The sequence below is a fragment of the Lacerta agilis genome, chromosome 1 (assembly GCF_009819535.1).
Source record: "Lacerta agilis isolate rLacAgi1 chromosome 1, rLacAgi1.pri, whole genome shotgun sequence".
Classification (NCBI taxonomy): Eukaryota; Metazoa; Chordata; class Lepidosauria; order Squamata; family Lacertidae; genus Lacerta; species Lacerta agilis.
Window position 1 is genome coordinate 129,117,965 of NC_046312.1, and position 19,499 is coordinate 129,137,463.

General features: G+C 42.3%; 1 protein-coding gene across 8 annotated transcripts in view; it reads right to left on the reverse strand.

Moving 5' to 3' along the window:
• IKZF2 (IKAROS family zinc finger 2) overlaps positions 1-19,499 on the reverse strand; it is a 117,661-nt gene that overhangs the window by 25,436 nt on the left and 72,726 nt on the right. The gene's annotated exons all lie outside the window — the stretch shown is intronic.

The following is a 19,499-nucleotide window of genomic DNA, read 5'->3' on the forward strand; positions in this document are numbered from 1 at the left end:
TAGACCATTGGAACTGGACAAATGTTTAACATCTTAATTGTGTACATATACCACCCCAATTCTCAAACTGAGCATAACCACTACGTCTAATAATAATAATAATAAGTTTATTATTTGTATGCCGCCCAGCCACTCTGGGTGACTTCCAGCAATATATAAACACACAGTAAAGCACCAGACATTAAAAACTTCACTGTTGTCATTTGTGCTGCAATAGCTTGTTCCGTATGGCTTCAGAAACACATGCCACTAACTGAAACATTATTGTTCCCTTAAAAACTTATGCAAGTTTACTAAAATGTTTAAGTGGATGCAGTTGTACTTCAATTGCCTGCAAATCAAAACATGATCCGCAACGTTTTGTTCTGCCACCAGCTGAGGATTTATCTTTGTCAGCAAGCTTTTAATTTTGTGCCTGTTTTACAATGACATCAATTTATATCTGCTCAGAAGTAAGCCCCATTGAGTTCAATGGTTGTTTCTCCCAGGTAAGTATTTATAGTACTATTATTTACTACACATTTAACTCTGGTCTTTTTGTTCCTTTTTTTGCTTTTAGTTTGATTGTGTGCTTATCTTTTATCTTTGATTTTTAAACATATTTGGATTGCTTTTAATGTTTTATGGACTAGGTCTTGAGAAGGGATCAAATCAGGGAAGCTTGTGCATGCAGGCACGTGTATGTGTGTGTGTACGCACGTACACTTTTTTTTTTAAAAAAAAGGGCATCTTCAAATTTTCTCCCAAAGGCAGAGTAGGAATAAAGATACATATTTACTAGGGACAGGCACCAGAAATTAGGTACCCTCCCCAGTAAAATGTCTGGGTGTCCGATTTTGATGTCTGTCTTCATCAGACTTTTGTAGAAGTGTCCATTGCCATTTGAATTACTTTTACTGTTGCATCACTAAACAACGGACACTTAACAACACCTATAAGAACAGAGGGAAGAGAAGATCAGAACTCAGACTGCCGACTGATTGTTTTTATGCTAGAAATCCAAAAAGATATCCTGCCAGTGGGAAGGAACTGTTAGAAGAATGCATGGAGAATTTCAGCTTTCAGCTGTGCTTTCGAAAAAGTACCCTTCCTTCCCTCCTTCCCTCCCTTTGGAGCCAGATCCTGGGGGCAAAGGTTCCTTCACACCCCCCATAAAATATTTGAGGGCCCCCCTCCAATGTTGATGAACACTGCCATTCAAATGGGCTGACACCAAGCCCTACATATATAGAAACACAGAAATGGAAACTTCGTCACCCTACTCCACCCAACTCCCCATCCCGCCCACCTCTTTCCCCCTTTTCCTCCAAATGTCACAACAAGCGAAATTGACTTGTAAAAATGTTACATGGAAAAAATACGAGAGAGACATTGCACTACCTTTGTATATCAATAAAATCTTTAATAAAAAAAATACTTTAAAAAAGGTGTGTGTGCACTGCACCATGTCAATTATGCAGAGCTGCAGCTGGGGGTGGGGTCTAGCCAGGGCTTCTGCCCCTGTGAAGCCTGGGGGGGGGGGGTGCCATTGAGGCCCCAGCCTCCCAGCATGTCTGGGTTTTGGCCAGAGAGAAATATGAAAAAGTGAAGGGTAGCCATCCTTGAAGCTGAAGAAGGCTCATTTACAAAGTGATGCAGGGAGAGTTGGAAAATCTGGAGAGGCTGCGTGTCTCTCCCCAGTGAAGCATAAGATGGGACCCCCCTGTGTGTTTGCTACTGTGTGAGAAAGAAATTCTGGAGGGATGGAAGGAGGGGTGGAAAGCAGAGGAAGAGAATCAGTTGGACTAGATCAGGGGTAGGCAACCTAAGGCCCGTGGGCCGGATGCGGCCCAATTGCCTTCTCAATCCGGCCTACGGACGGTCCAGGAATCAGCGTGTTTTTACATGAGCAGAATGTGTGCTTTTATTTAAAATTCATCTCTGGGTTATTTGTGGGGCATAGGAATTCCTTCATTCCCCCCCCCCCAAAATATATATAGTCTGGCCCCCCACATGATTTGAGGGACGGTGGACCGGCCCACGGCTGAAAAAGGTTGCTGACCCCTGGACTAGATGATCCTTGAGTCCCTTCCAACTCTACTATTCTATGATCCCTTCAGAACTTTGAATGTGCTTAAATAGCTAAGGTTGAGGCATTTTACAGACTATACATGATCTACACACAGGAAAGTATGGGGTGTGAGAGCAGTTTTCCTGCCAGAGGCAGTTCCTTGGCAAGCTCTGGTCAGCCCGGCTGCATTAAGGTTGTAATGGATGGGCACTTTCTACTTTAGACTCGCAAAAAGTATTTCTTTGCCTTACGTGGAACCTAAACAGACTAGAAAATTATAATTTCCTAAAGTGAGTAAGCATACAATGATAAAATTGGAACGAATCTTGTTGAAGCTTACTTGTGAGTAAATTTACACATCAAAACTCTTTTGAAAGGGTTTGCACGGAACCAAGAAAAGGGATGGGTGGCAAAAAGTCTCAAGGGGGGGGGGGACCGTTTAAAAAGGAAACCAGAGGGTCTTGGCTGATCTCATGGAAATGCAGTCTTTTCATGATCCCGTGACCAAATAAATCCAATTCAAAACCTGACCTCAGATAGACAGTTGCTGCACATGGAAGTTCTACTTGTGACAAACAATTTGCTTTTACTGGAAGGGGTGCTCATTTTCCCTTTGGTCATACAGTCATAATACCTCTTAGGATTCCTTTGTATTCAAAGGAAATACTGCCTACTTTTTATGCCCTTTTTATGTTGAGGTGTGGGTGTATGTGAGGTGACAGAAAGCCTAGTTTCGGCCCCGCGATTATGCAGGGTCGGGCTCACCTGCCTCCCCCCCCCCATATTAAAGTTTGCACGCCTGCTTCCTTCTACTCCCTATCTCCATCTTTCAATCATCGGATTGGATGTTGCGCAATGTGTTGCAAGCTAGTGAATTCAATCGACTGGAAGAGAAATCTCATTGATTAATGGATTATCAAGAATAAGATTGTCTGAATATCAGACAACCTATGCAGAACTGAGCTATCGCATGTATTCACAAGGTGGTGACCCCGACTCCACAGTCACCCAACAACATACTGTAATTGGTAAATTTAATTTTGATCTACTAAATTTGTTATTGCGTTAAATAGTTACTGTAAATGATTGTGTACACGGTAAGGATTAAAAATATTGGGTGGGAATAGAAGAAGACGGAGAATCATTTAGTCTGGTAAACCAAAATGCTTGTGCTTATTATGGTACGATCAGAAGAGTGTGACACAGAATTCCTCCTATACTTTTTTCTAGCATTGGATGAATGGCTGAAACAGATTCCTTTTAAGCAAATGAAACTTTTTTGTATTGACTGGCACGTAGCCATTGAATTATTCGGTTTAATTAATGGCTTTAGTTCTGGTCTGTAACAAGGGATATCTATATAGATAAAATACTGATATGAAATCAGTATCAAAACATACAAATCAATATTCAAATATTGTGAGCCTTAAATATTATACTTAAAATGTTTGCATTAAAACAGCCTTTTGTTTAGATGTATCTAAGCTAACGAACCCTAATTGACTCTGGATGGACATGTAAGGAAATGGCTGCAAATGAAATGAATAGATTCAAGCAGATGTTTGTTATGCCTCTTTTCAACTCAAAAGCAGCTCCAATACCACATCCTGAACTGCTCAGAGTGAACTTTAGTTTAGGTGTGAAACTCTGGCCCTCTGTAAGGTTTGCAGGTGCGATTTATCACCACCATCTATCTAGGTGACAAGTACAAATCTGCAAACATATATGTTAGCAGAGAAGCTTAGCAAGCAAAATGGCGATATCTGCTTGTTAAAAAGAAAAAGAGAAACTGGTTTTATTCACCGTACTTCCCTCTCCACACTAGTTGCCATGCTCAAGGGAAAGAGGAAAACCATCACTATGTTATCATAGACTTCCACCCAGAATCCAGAATCCAGGACAGCATTAGAATTCCTGTAATCCCCATTTTATTGCACTGTATCTTTGAAGTGCAAAGATTTCCCGTTTTTATTGTTGTTGGGGAGGTAAATCTGAAAAAACTCACACTTAACATACTCAAAGTTTAACAGGTAGTTTGATACCAAGTAGGCAATCTTAGGGGGGGTATAATGATATATATAATTAACATTTAGGGTAGGATGCACTCAACAGGGAACTAAAGTCAGTTGTAGCTCCATGGCTAGTATTTGTGTATGGTAAACATAATAGCAAACACACCCTTGTCATATTCAATTTATGTTTTCATGTATAAGCTTGAAGCACCTTAAACACACGCTTAATTAAATGCAATATATGTTGGGTTCTACAACTTCTGATCTTTTCTTTTTCTTTTGAAGTTAAAAATAGTTTACTTACAAACTCTTCAAAGGTCAGATTCATTTGCTTTTCCATACATCAGTCAGAAAAGCTGCACAGGCTGTAAAACCCACCTTAGTTATAAAGTGGTGAAAGTTCCAAATAGGAACTCAAAAGTGGCTGGTGAGGGCCACGCGGTTGAGCTGGTGCAACCAACTCAAACCTCTTCACATGCTGAGCTTCTCAGGTAGACTGGGGTTATGATAATAAGCTTGATTACCCAAAGTAAGGGGAAGTGACATAGCTAAGCCTGGCAGAACAGCTTTCTCTGTGGTATTAACCCTGAGGTATGACTGTAGGTCAGCCCTCCAGTGCCTAAGCCAAATCCAACCTGCCGGTACATCTGGAATCAATAAAGTTGTAGCCTATTTTAAAATCCCAGAATGTTGTCCTGTCCAGTTTGTCCACCTTCATAGGTTTGGCTGTGCTGTCTGCAACAGCACTCACTATGTAGCAAGGTCAAACTTAGAAAACTGATTTTGGCTAAAATAGTATGATGTCTAGAGTGGCTGGGGAGACCCGGCCAGATGGGCGGGGTATAAATAAATTATTATTATTATTATTATTATTATTATTGGAAGATCTGAACATAATTCCTGTGACAAAACTATGTGAGCTTAGGGGTGTTTTCTTCTTACAGTTTACATCTATGTGATGAAGATAAATTTGTTTAGGTTTGTGAAATTTCTCCAGTGATGGTGGATGTGCTGTGAGTCTCAATACTGAAATACATGGTCTTTCCCAAGAATGAAGAGACTCCAAACCCTTGATCATTTTTAGAACAATTACATGCATGAAAGATCCTAGGTTTGTGTACTGTTGGAGGGAAAAGAGGTTTATTTGTTACTTGATCCTTGTTTGTTTGTTTGTTTGTTTGTTTTCATTAGCGTATCATGACTAAGAAACTTGCTGAAGTTACTCAGTTTTCATTTGCACAGACACTGACCATTCCTAACTGGAGATTTACAGATCACACAAGCAACAAAGGGCTGGAATCCTCAGTTAACATCAAGAATGCTGTCAGACAAATCAGTTCTCTTTTCTAGACATATATATACATACACACATAGCATATTTTTGCTGCTGTACGTTTTGTAAATGAGATTTATTAATAGAACTCTCTCCTACCAGCCAAAATTGTGTAGTTATTTTCACAGCTAAACACAAAATGCCTGCTGTCCCAAGTTTTAATTATCTGTGACATTCACTAATAATAATAATAATAATAATAATAATAATAATAATAATAATAATAATTTATTATTTGTACCCCGCCCATCTGGCTGGGTCTCCCTGGCCACTCTGGGTGGCTTCCAACAAATATTAAAATACATTAGAATATCACGGATTAAAAACTTTCCTAAAGAGGGCTGCCTTCAGGTATTTTCTAAATGTCAGTTAGCTGTTTATCTCTTTGACTTCTGATGGGAGGGTGTTCCACAGGGCGGGTGCCACTACCAAGAAGGCCCTCTGCCTGGTTCCCTGTAGCTTTGCTTCTCACAGTGAGGGAACCGCCAGAAGGCCCTTGGCGCTGGATCTCAGGGTATCCCAAACTTGGGTCTCCAGCGGTTTTTAGACTACAGTTCCCACCATCTCTAGCAGCTAGCAGGACAATGGAAATTGTACTCCAAACACAACTGGAGACCCAAGTTTGGGAAACCCTGCTCTAGAACTTCGCTTCATGCACCCATTCACAGGATACTCTAGTTCTTACTTACACCTGATATGGTGAACCTAGCTAGGCCTACCAAAACACCCCAGAATGGGATACTTCATTTTTCATAGGTATCAAGAAAGAAGCTAGCAAAAATATAGACAAATAACTTATTTCTTTATATGGATCCTCCCTTTAAGCCGGATTTGTGAATTAAAACTATTTTTTAGTAGAGATGACTTCCAATTGACAGAAGAAATCTGGAGTGGATGAAGTAAACCCAGGTGAGTACTTAGGTCTGCATCTGGCTCCCCACTGCCAAGGTCAAAAACATTTCTCACACATCTAAAATCAAACAGTTATGCAAACATGGCACAAATTAGAACACTTCTAATCGCAGGATCTTAAAAATGTGTTGCAGGGAGTGGGGGGGAAATATATAGAGTAATGGTATGGTGAAGAGACTTTGGTTGTTTGACAACCAGTTTACGATATGAAATGCAGCAATTCCTGTTCGACATAGTTCTGTTCCCAATCCTTCTGGAGAATTTCCTGCCATTCCTTAAAACAGTGTTTTTCAACCACTGTTCCGCGGCACACTAGTGTGCCGCGAGATGTTGCCTGGTGTGCCGTGGGAAAAATTGAAAAATTACTTTATATATAGTCAATATAGGCACAGAGTTAATTTTTTTAACATTTTCTAATGGTGGTGTGCCTCGTGATTTTTTTCATGAAACAAGTGTGCCTTTGCCCAAAAAAGGTTGAAAAACACTGCCTTAAAAGATCACAAGTTTGTCTGTGTTGTTTCCATAATTATATGCAGTTGTGAAACCCAAAGGCAGAAGGAATTCAGACAGTAAAACCATACAAAACAAATGGAGGGGGGGGGAAACATGCAGGTGTGATGAAAACCAGACCACAGGACACAAAATTTCATGAACGAAAGGATCAGACGGAGGAATTTTAAGACAACAAGAATACAAGAATGAAGCATTCACGGCTGTTATTGTTACAGTTGGACTATATCCTCAGTTCAACTCAACCCATATCTTTCAAACCAATGGTCAGTGGTGTCTGCATAGAAAAAAATCTACATTCTCTGAATGTAAGTTTTAAGTTGGCTATAAATAATGTAATGAATAAAGTAATGAATGTAATGAAAATAATGTGATGAGGGTAAGTTGGCTGTAAATAGTCAGCTGGATCTACGGGAACGTTAGTGAATATGCAGGAGTAGAGAGAACATCAACAAACAAGAAAAGCAGCCATTCTACCTTCAAAAAAGGCTCCTGAAGGACTGGGCAGAAACTACAGGCAAATGTAGTTTCTAATAGGGTGGCCACATATTGCGTTTTACAACTGCCAGAGGACCTTCTTCCCTGAAGGAGTCCAGTTTAAATAATAATAATATAATAATAAATTTTTATTTATACCCCGCCCTTCCAAACTGGGCTCAGGGCGGCTAACACCAATAAAATCACAACAAAAACATAAAACAATTCATTAAAATACAGATTAAAATACAATTTATAATTTAATCTAGACTGCAGCCTCATTTTTAAGTAGCCCACCAATCACACCAAAAGAACGAAACATCAGGGTTAAACTGAAACCAACCCAAAGGCTAGGTGGAACAGCTCCGTCTTGCAGGCCCTGCGGAAAGATGCCAAATCCCGCAGGGCCCTGGTCTCTTGTGACAGACTGTTCCACCAAGTCGGGGCAAGTACTGAGAATACCCTGGCCCTAGTTAAAGCCAACCTAGTATCCTTGTGGCTCGGGACCTCCAAAAAGTTATTATTTGAGGACCTTAAGGTCCTACCTGGGACATACCAGGAGAGGCGGTCCCTTAGGTATGAGGGTCCTAAGCTGCATAGGGCTTTAAAGGTCAAAACCAGCACCTTAAACCTGACCCTGTACTCCACCGGGAGCCAGTGCAGTTGGTAAAGCACTGGATGAATGTGGTCCCGCGGCAAAGACCCCGTGAGGAGCCTCGCCGCGGCATTCTGCACCCGCTGGAGTTTCTGGGTCAGCTTCAGGGGCAGCCCCGCGTAGAGTGAGTTACAATAATCAAGTCTGGAGATGACCGTCGCTAAAGAAAAGATCGCTTAGGCAGGAGATCAGAAGTTGCCCATCTACAGTTAGCACCTAGACAGCTGAGTGAACAGACACCACCTGGTCAGTCTTTTCCTCTACGGTGAAATGTACCGCATTTCTATTTAGATTATAGTAACTGAATCTAAATTTCCATATCTTCACACGTATACAAATCTTACTCCCCTTTTTGACCACTTTGTCTGCACAACCGAATAGGCTTGGAAAATGATTAACAAATGAATAAATGATAATAATGAGAAAAAATAAGTGGACTCTGAGCAGAGCTGGCATCTGGGTGGCCATCCTTGGGCAATGGCCAAGGTTCCAGCACCCTAGTATGGCTCACCAAAAACACCAGGAGCCCCCTCTTCACTGCCATCACCACTCACCTCACCACAGGTGGGTGGGTGGGTGAATGAAAGAATAACAGGTGATGAGAAGCAGCAGCCACCACTCCTCACCTGTCTTCTCCTTCAGACCCCCGTCTTCTTTACCACTGTCTGGAACTCAAAAATGCTGCATAATGGGTGGCAACAGAGATGGGGGGTGGGTCAAAAATGTGGACCTGGCGCTGAATTTGAGGTTCTCAAAGCCCGTTGTATACGTAATTCCATATATCTCCCAGCATGGAATGGCAGAAGATGAATAGGCCTGCCTACACACACACACACACACACACACACACAGGTGCTCTTGATTACATCAGCTCTTTAACTTATGTCAGTGTAAGGTTTTTCTCTTAACATCAAAGAACATATGGGCAATTTGCCAAAGGCTTGAGGGCCACAACCTGAATATAAATCTTCATTTATCTGCAGCAGCCTGCCAAAATGTTTGCTTGAACTTGTATTTTCCTTGAGAGTATAAAACCGTCTTCTTGGTTCTAGACATATGCAACAAGAATGTACTAAATGTGGAAAGTAAGGATGTCACTGAACAAGCCGGAGAAAGCTGTTATAATGAAAGAACTTAAGAGCAAAGGACCATTAGGTTTTATAGCTGTGTAAAAGCAATGTGAGCAGAAGGTCAAGAGTGTTGCTTCATCCTTGAACATAACAAGCAGAAAGAGTCGCTGCTGGATCGGGCCAGAGGTCTACCTAATCCAGCATCCCTTTCCAATAATGGCCGGTCAGATGCTTCCACACGAGGAGCATAAAGGCAACATCCTTCTTTTGTTGTCCGGCCTCCACAAGTGGCATTCTGATGGGCCTCCCAACTTAGAGGGTAGGTGCATTTACATCAGGGGTCCCCAAACTAAGGTCCGCGGGCTGCATATGGCCCGCGTGAGCCAATTATCCGACCCCCGCCGCCCGCTCTTACTGGCACGGCACAGCATGGCTGCCCATCTCTGGGTTGGCGCGGCACAGCGCCGGAAATAGCTTCTGCGCATGCGTCATTTCTGGCGCACTTCCAGGTCTGCGGAGGCCCGTGCGTATGCACACAAGCTATTTCCGGTGCCGCGCCAGAAGCGTGCCGGGAAAAGCGAGTGTGCGTGCGTATGGGTGCGTGCTCCCCCGCCCTCCAGCCCGCCGCGCGATCGGCGCCAGAGGAACCGGCCCGAGGCCAGGTAAGTTCGCCGACCCCTGATTTACATCTCATAGCAAAGTCTCTACCATTCCACCCAATATCAGTTCATGTTTTCCTGTGCTCCTACACACGTAGCCAAGCCACCCATAAATAATCAACCGATTTGGGCTAAACTTGAGGTTTCCAGGGGCAAGAAAAACCTTAAGAAAAAAATTCCGGAGGGAAGAGGCCACCTTTCCAAGATGGCTGAATAATAACTCAAAGACACGGAACGGTGACCGACTGACGCATTGTGTTCAGGCATTCATCTCAAGATGCGAAGGGATGAGTGCACGTGCAAAGCCAGCCGCCAACATCCGCAGGAAGGCTCGTCAGATCTTTGTGTGATTAGTGCAAAGGTCTGCAGTGGGCTTTAAAGCATATTCAATAGAATACATTTAGGAACTCCTTTTATGATCAGAAACCCTGATAAGTCATGTTTCCTTGTGCAAGGAGGTTTCTTAAACTTAACCAGGCATTTGCACTAATCATTCAAAGATCTGAAGAGCAGGCAGTTCACCCAGGGACTGGTGGTTGGGGGCCTGCATGTGTCCTGGTTTAACACTTTGTACAGTCAGCCAAGTTCCAACACACACACACACACACACACACACACAGAGAGAGAGAGAGAGAGAGAGAAGCAAAAGCAGCTAATAAATATTATTAATAAATCAATAATTTTAATGGACACAAATGAGACCCCCCCCCCAAAAAAAAACCCCTAATGGACAGAAAAACAAAAGCCACCGGAGGGGAGGGAAAATGCAATGGAACACAGGCACTCACACACTGTGACATTTTGTTGCAGACCCATTTATGTAGGCAGGACAGGAACCAGAGTTTTAAGAGCTTCCTCAAGGGCCTTTTTCCGTGTCCCCCCCCCCACCATTTGAAATGAGGCACATAGTAACTGGAGAGAGAACCTTCTCTGTTGTGCCCCCCCCCATTATGGAACGCTCTCCCCAAGGAGACTCACCTCATGCCTTTCTGGCACCAGGGGAACAAGCTTTCTATTTTGACTTTTAAATCTGCTTTTTGAAACGGTGGAGTCATTTGTTTTACCTTAAAACAAATCTTCTGCTTCTTTATTAATTATGTCTGACATTATTTCTATTTTTAATTCATAAATCTTCCTGGGATCCTTACGACTCAAGAGGAGGGTAACAAACGTTTTTAATAATTAAAATAAACAAAATAAGGAAAGAAGAAAGTAAAACACCAACTATGAAGGAGTGTGCAAGTGGGAGCTCTGTTTACGAAGATCCATAGGACCTTTATTTTATATTTAATGAAATGCACATTTTGGGGGGGTGGGGTGTTTTGCACATGCACACAAGCTCTACCTGACATCTTATTTTGATAATCTATTCCTAGAATCTGCAAGAACCAGGACCAATGTTTGGCAAGAAGGAACAGGTTTGTGGACAAGCAGGTTTTTCTGACTCACCTGCACGGATCAATTGGAAAAAATAAAAAAGGGGTAGAGGGTGGAGATTACAGGCAAGGGAGAAATCGCAGGATAAAGTGTGAGTAATGGAGCTGGCACTGAGCCCCGCTCCGCTGCCACTGACTCCAGTCCCACAGGCGTAGCTTTCTGGCAGGATGAAGGGAATAGGAGGAAGTAGAAGAAATGCTAAGGGTTGCATGCAGCTCACTTGGTTAGCTCTCTTTTGGGAACAGTGAAGTGGGCTAGAGGTTTCATCCGAGTCACATGTCCATCTTTACGACTGGGGAAGCCAGTATTTCTCATAGTGCCCACAATGCTTCAGAGAATTTAAATGTTAGATTATTCAAGTGAAATCCTTCTCTCCCCCACTGCTTACTCCAGTATCTGAGACTTTAAAATTTCATATTAGAGCTGAGCTGAAATGTCTCACAATATTCCCCCCCCCTGAAAAATGTCTCTTTTTTTTGCTCTCTTGCTCCCTTGAAAGAAGGCAAAAAGAGACAAAAAGTTAGGAAAATAAATAAATTAACTGTGCAACAGCCACTAATCCCCACCCACTATTAACTGCTATATAAATTCTCCTCCCCGTGGAGAAATGAAGTCAAATGGTCTCTCCAATTGCTCTGTCCACAAAGAGGGTGGAGAATTTCAATTTGTGCACAGCCCTAATTAGGAATAATGCCTCCCCTCCTGGTATCTATAAATGATATTTTTATCAGAATGTGTGTGTGTGTTTGCTGTTCGATGTTGAACTCATTTGCACCGTTTGCCATTGTTGTATCTCTTGGAAGAGAATGTGCTAAAAATCTATTTTCAATGTTTTAAATCTCCTACATATTCAGTTTATTTGCATGGAGCAAATCCCATACCTTGCAGCTAAAACTAGTATTTCAGATATCTTAATAGCCGAGGAACACCCTGTTTTAGAAGGGCAAGCAGATGAACAACCAGGAGACACATTCAAATGTACAAAACAGCAGTCGGGTTATCCGATTTCTGATGCACATTCGCTCCAAAAATATTTCATGCTATTTATTTAGTGACAGCTTTAGAAATCAGTTCTATCAACTATGACTCACTGAGCTACTGTTATGTAATTAGCATGAACATAAAAAGATACCCTTTGTTCCGACATATAAGGAAGTGTAAGAAAGCTTATACTGAGCCATATGGATATTTATCTTCAGTCTTTATTCCTGCCAGTAAATTTCACAACAGGGATCAACACAGCCAAAGTTCCTGTAATCCTGTACCCCTCGGTTCCATACATTTTTTTTTCCTGAGAAACTATGCCATCCAGAACACTGCCATATTAGATGTGGCCATAAAAGTGAAAAATGTGTAGTGGCGGCACTACTGAGAAGGAACATGAACCGATGCGGACCCTGCAAGTGTCACCTGAGGCCCTTTTTCTGCACAAGAGTCTTGAATGGTGGCAACATGAGGAAAGGCCTTTTCTGCAGTGGCTCCCTGTTTGTGGAATGAAGAGCATTCCACAAACAGGGAGCCACTGCAGAAAAGGCCTTTCCTCATGTTGCCACCATTCAAGACTCCCATACCAGGGAGGTTTGCTTGGCGTCATCATTATATATCTTTAGACGCCAGGCAAAAACATTTCTCCCAGGCCTTTGGGTAATTTAACAATCTATGACATTTTAATCTCTCTCTCTCTTTGTGTGTGTGTGTGTGTGTGTGTGAGAGAGAGAGAGAGAGAGAGAGAGAGAGAGAGAGAGAGATCGTTTTTGTTTGTTCTTATGTTATGCATTTTTTGCGATTTTATATTGTATACAGCCCTGAGATCTTTGGATGAAGGTCAGTATAGAAAATTTAATAAATAAATAAATAATCAATAAATTTGCTTGGAGACTGTTTCGGGGTGGATGGGGACAGTTTGAGGCAGCAGAGGAAGGCATATTACCGGTAGTTAAGCTAATACTCCAATGGCTTTTGGCACTGAAACCTTGATCCCTGTGAGATTAGCTCTATGAGTGGCAATGTTGCCTTAATGGGGATGGGGATTTATGGCCCCCTTGAAGGTGTTGTACTACAACTCCCATCACCCCCCCCCCCAAAATAGGCTACAGATAGTTTTAAAATACAAGTAACAGATTTTAATATTTTGCTAGACGTTTGGTTGATAGGTCTTTATACTTCTAGTTAACAAATCTGCTGGTTGTTCTGCAGTTTATGAAATTTAGTAAGTGATTTTATAGAGGATTTGCTAGTGTTTGATATCTATCTCAATACAAACACAAGCCTCAACACACACACATTCATGCTGATTTTAGCCGCATGTAAGCCACCTTACATGCTCACTGGAAGGACAGATCCTGAAGTTGAGGCTCCAATACTTTGGCCACCTCATGAGAAGAGAAGACTCCCTGGAAAAGACCCTGATGTTGGGAAAGATGGAGGGCACAAGGAGAAGGGGACGACAGAGGATGAGATGGTTGGACAGTGTTCTCGAAGCGACTGGCATGAGTTTGGCCCAACTGCGGGAGGCAGTGGAGGATAGGGGTGCCTGGTGTGCTCTGGTCCATGGGGTCACGAAGAGTCGGACACGACTGAACGACTGAACAACAACAACAAGCCACCTTAGGCTGCATCTTGTAGGAAATGTGGATATAACTAATAAATAACTAATGATTTTTTACCAAAACAGTTGGAGAATGGAGAATGGAGACTTTTAGCTTGAGTTAGCTGTAAGTAGGGTAAAGCCTTAGAGCAGACCACAATACTTTTTATTTCTTTTTATGAAACTAAGTTAACAGCTGTTCCATTCTAGGCTTCATCCACTCTGCAGGGGCCCCTGTGCAGTAGCAGACAGCGTGGTGGGGCTGCATCTCTTACCTAACCTCCTTTTGGCCGATTCACTGTTGCATACTGGGATGGAGAGGGGAACGGCAAGGCAGTGGCAAGTTTGGTGTGGTGTAAAATTACCAGAGGAGCCAATCCAGTGCTCCTGCTGGTGGGTTTCAACAGTGCTGATCTTGCCCCTCCCAGCCCTGCTATGCAGTAGCAGCTTAGCAAGAAGGTGATCAAGTAAATAGTGCAGCTCTACCACACTGTCCGTGGGACGCGGGTGGCGCTGTGGTCTAAACCACTGAGCCTAGGGCTTACCGATCGGAAGGTCGGCGGTTCGAATCCCCGCGAAATGGTGAGCTCCCGTTGCTCGGTCCCAGCTCCTGCCCACCTAGCAGTTCAAAAGCACGTCAAAGTGCAAGGAGATAAATAGGTACTGCTCCGGCGGGAAGGTAAACAGCGTTCTGTGCGTTGCTCTGGTTCACCAGAAGCGGCTTAGTCATGCTGGCCACATGACCCGGAAGCTGTACGCCGGCTCCCTGGGCCAGTAAAGCGAGATGAGCGCCGCGACCCTAGAGTTGTCCGCGACTGGACCTAATGGTCAGGGGTCCCTTTACCTTTACCACACTGTCCACTACTTCCCATACCTACAAATTCCATCTGCTTCTGCCAAAAGCGGAAAAATTATACCTGTTTTTGGATTCTCCATAAGAGTGAACGGGGAGCACAGAGCTTCATTTTACATACAGTGAATTGGAACCCAAACCAGAGATCTAAGCACTCAGTGTGGCTCAGAAACAGATCAGAATTTTTAAAAATACAGATACAAATACAAGGTGCATCTTGGGGTCTGTGCGTACTTCTGCCTGTAGCTACATCAGGCTGCATTCCTGACTTTATTGCGCTTTACTTTCCATTCAGTTCTCATTGAGCACTGATGCTGCGATTTGCAGCACAATTAGCATATGATGAAGCAGTGTTTTGAGCAGCTGTAAAGGAAACAACAACCAGTTGCTGTTAATCTTGGAAGGGGTCCAATTATTTTAATAGCTGCTTTATATTTGTGTTTGCAATTCAGTTTTATAACTTGCTGTTGTTAGCTACCTGGAATAAAAGGAGGGATGCAAATGATTAAAAAAAAAACTTTTGTAAAAATTAAGGCAATGCTTCAGAAGTGGACTTGAGTCCCTTAAAATGCCAAACAGCAACATTAGAACACTAGTAATTCCCAGGATATAACGAAGGGGAGGGGGAAGAGAGAGACCTCCTGTGACCTTTGGTACTGATGGGAGTATGGCCATCTTGATCACTGTGGAGTGAGGGTTAGGGACTAAGTTCATGTGATTACCCCATAAATATTGTCAAGGGACATCCTATGTTTATGAGTCTCCAGGAAGGTTTCTTTCTCTGTCCTTTTCCGTCTTTCCTCCATCTGTATTTTAATTCCTATCTGCACTGATGTATGTCACCCTCAAACAACTGCCTTTGCCTAGCCTCCTGTGCTCATTTAGCACTGTAAGGACCACAGCCCTACGTTTAATTATGAAAATATAAATCTTTTATTTTATTACACAGGGAGCAGGGAGACTTATGTGCTTGCGCTTGCAGCCATAATTAAGCAAACCCTATGTATGCAAATGACACATCCTGTGTAACCCATTGCATAGTCAATCTCCATTAGCCACCACAGGGCAAGAAGGCTGAGATACAGGGCGGGGAAAGGCCACACTTATCAAACAGAGAAAAGGGGAAACAGCCAGAGAGCAGCAATCAGGTTAAAAGCTCTTCCCTAAGACGGGAAGCCTGCAGGATAAAACTTCATTGCCTTGTGTGTACAATAAAATGTAGGTGTGCGGGGAATGTCAAGCAAAGTTCACAACAGGTCCAGGTTCAAGACCTGGTTTTCATTTGGCTCCCGTTAAGGAGCTCAGCTTCTCAGCATCAGTAGCACAGCATAAAGCCACGTTGTCCCATATAAAGTTACCTGTAGCATGCTTCAACATTTGGGCTTCAAGAAGGGTTCTAATGGGTTGATCATCTATCCTAAAAACACTACTGACATGCATGTTTCATTGAAATCAATGGGGTTCACTTCCAAGATATCCATTTAGAATCAGTGGGAATGAATTATTAAGAGAAAGAAGCATAAATTTAAATATTTTCTTGGGTTGTGGACTGGGATGGAAATTGTCGGCTTTCGTTTTGCGCTCTCCAACTGAGAATCAAAGCATTGTATTAAACCTCCACATCTTCTGTAAATCTAATTCTTCTACCATAGTCCCACCTTTACATGTTTAAAGTAATGTCAGTAACTAATACTCCCTTCTCAGAAATTCTGATCTTGGCTTACATTGTGCCCAATGCTGTGAGAACAAACAAAATAGGCCACTGATAGGAAGGTTTTTATGTGCTCAACTTATAAAGGACTGACCAAGATTACAATGTAAATGACAGCATACAGTAATTCATCCTAAAATGAGGCGGTCTGACTTCCATCTTGCTTGCATGGTTCAACTTTTTTTAAAAAAAAAAAATAAGTAAAACCCCTATGGTCCACTAATATGTTTTAATTTAGAAAATAAGGATGCATACCCAGAGTTTGTTGACAAGAAAAAGTAACTAATCTCTACTCACTAATACTAGAATATATGTTCTAGTTTAAGAACATAAAAAGTGATTTGCTGGATCAGAGCAAACATTACTTAATCCTGTATTTGTAGCAAGTGTAACAGAAGCCACCAGGCACTATGAGATCCACACACAAAAAAGGTCAGTGGTTCATTGATAGACGGTTTCCCACCTCATCCCCAAACACTGGATTTGTGTACAAGTCTGTTTGATATTCAGGACAGCCTTCACATGGGGACCACCTGGGGGTAATTTAAAGGTAAAGATTGTCGGGTTTACATTTCTTGGTACAGAAAGTATTGGCTTAAAGTGTAGAGATTTTTCCTATTCTAACTAATTCAAGAGGGTTCTGGAAGCTTCTCTGTGTGATACAAACTGGTGCAAACTGGAAGTTTCTAGAAGCTTCTATTCTGCCTGGAAACAAGCAGGAGGTTCCTGATTTTGGGGTTATTCCTTCAGGGAAGCTGAACAGCTGGTTCAAACTGGTTCTGTTATCCTCTTTCACTCAAGGTCCTGCTGACTGTAATAATAGGCCAGAAGGAGCCTGGGTTTCACTTTCTGTTTCTCTTTCTTTCTGGCGTGGTGGTCTGTACATAGTACTAAGTGTATGTTTTAGTCTTATTGAAGTTTAAGTTAAGTCTGATGCAACTGGATTTCTTATGGACTGTGCCAATCCTGAAGAATTTGATCTGTGACTGTTATGCACATTTACCTTGAGTAGTAAACTCTGCTGAATGCAGTTGATTACCTCATGAGTTTTTTTTTGTTTTTTTTTGAGAACCCTGCATCATGTTTACGGTTTTACTCTGCGACAATATTTTGAGGTCTGCTCTGGATCAGTATGCAACAGAATCCATGACAAAGATATCATGAAGAAAGGAATGTTTAAGCCATTCATAATGGAATAGTTTCCCATAGTGAGAGGAAATACTACCAATTTTAACACCCATTCAAAATGTTAGATGTGGAATCTACCCAAGAAAAACAATTTCTAGAAGGGGTCCTGTGCTGGTCCCTTGAAGCAAACACAGCAGTCTTGTGGCACCGGCACCTTAAAAGTAAAGGTAAAGGTACCCCTGACCATTAGGTCCAGTTGCGGACAACTCTGGAGTTGCGCGCTCCTCTCGCTCTATAGGCCGAGGGAGCCGGCGTTTGTCTGCAGACAGCTTCCCAGCATGACTAAGCCACTTCTGGCGAACCAGAGCAGCGCACGCAAATGCCGTTTACCTTCCCGCCAGAGTGGTACCTATTTATCTACTCGCGCTTTTAACTGCTAGGTGGGCAGGAGCTGGGACCGAACAACAGGAGCTCACCCCATTGCGGGGATTCGAACGGCCAACCTTCCGATCGGCAAGCCCTAGGCTCTGTGGTTTAGACCACAGCGCCACCCGCATCCCTTTTGGCACCTTAAAGACTAACTTAGTTATTATAGCATAAGCTTTCATGGACTACAGCCCACTTCATCAAATGCATGTTATTTTGAGTAGCAGGCACATTTAAACATGATTGTGGTGAGTGAATTGTAAACAGCAAGATCAGAAGAGAAAGCAATTAGGTATTATCACTGGGTGTACCTTTTTGCAGGCAGAAACTGGACCATGGTAATTTGACGTTCAACTTCTGATACAAGAAAATACATTCTCTGTACCAGTTTAGGATGAAAGTTGAATATACACCTGCACCTGAGTAGTCTGTTGCCTAGATGATTTATTTCTTCCTGCATAGCTTCACAACTTTTTCCTATGATGTAAATACCATGATTTCCTATGACGTTAAAACTTAAAACATTATTTCTATTTTAAAACAAATGTTTATCATTATCAGTGACAAAGTGATCTAGAAGACAGAGGGTCCAACCTACACATGGTAGAGGTGCTCCTTAAATGTATTGTCTATCTTAGATCTTTAGGGTTAAACAGCTGGGGTTTGGTTTATGACTTTCCACATCTAGTGGGGAATCTTCTGAAGACTTTCCATTTCTTAAAACATAAAGAACACTCACGATATTCTATTTCTAGTTCTTCAACAGTAATTTGAAATACCTAGTCAAGTTTCCAACACCTAACAGTTGTGTCTTACATCTAGCATACACATCAATAACCTCACAGTTGTAGGACAGATGAGAAAAACTAGCTCGGGGAGGTTTTGGACCTCTGTGTTTTTCTGATACTTGCGGATTACTGAATCACAGATAATGGTGGGCTTAACACCTGAAGTGCTGAAGTAAAAAAAAAAAATTCTGGTTGACATTATCCAGGTCTGAAACCATGGGGTCGGGGGTGGGGCACAGAAAGTATGTCAAGAGTATCCATAAAAGTCTGTTTAAAATAATGTATGTTCCTTTGGCCTAATGAAATCAATTTTCCTTCGAACCATTAAGTCGAAATCATAATTTGGTGGATCCATTACTGTGCCTGTCCAATTTATGTGCGAAGGGCACAGAAGTACAGTTTTTGCCGCATTCAAGACTGTGGAAATTTTAGCCACACTCATACAACCATATATTGGCTTAATAAGCTGAGGTATGGATAAGTCATTTGCCTGTACACAGAGTCCCTTCTCGCTCCCTTTGAGCTCTCACCAAGAAGCAGTGCTTGGTGTGTGTGTTTTTTTGTAACAAATACATATATGACACCAGATCAGGAAGCAAATTAGTACGGTAGGACAAAGGAGCCACAGGTAAAAGGTGAAAGCCACGCCTTGCCCAGATTCAATCCCTGGCATTGCTGGCCGAAAAGGATTGCAGGCAGTGGATGTGGGCAAGATCCACTCCAATACATGGGGAACTGCCATTTTAGTAACTCAGCAATCCAGGCCACTGTGAAAGAGAATCTTGTCTGAAATCCTGAACGGACACTGTCGGTCAGTATAGATAATAACTCACTATAAGGTAGTTACAGGTAGGTAGCCGTGTTAGTCTGCCATAGTCAAAACAAAATTAA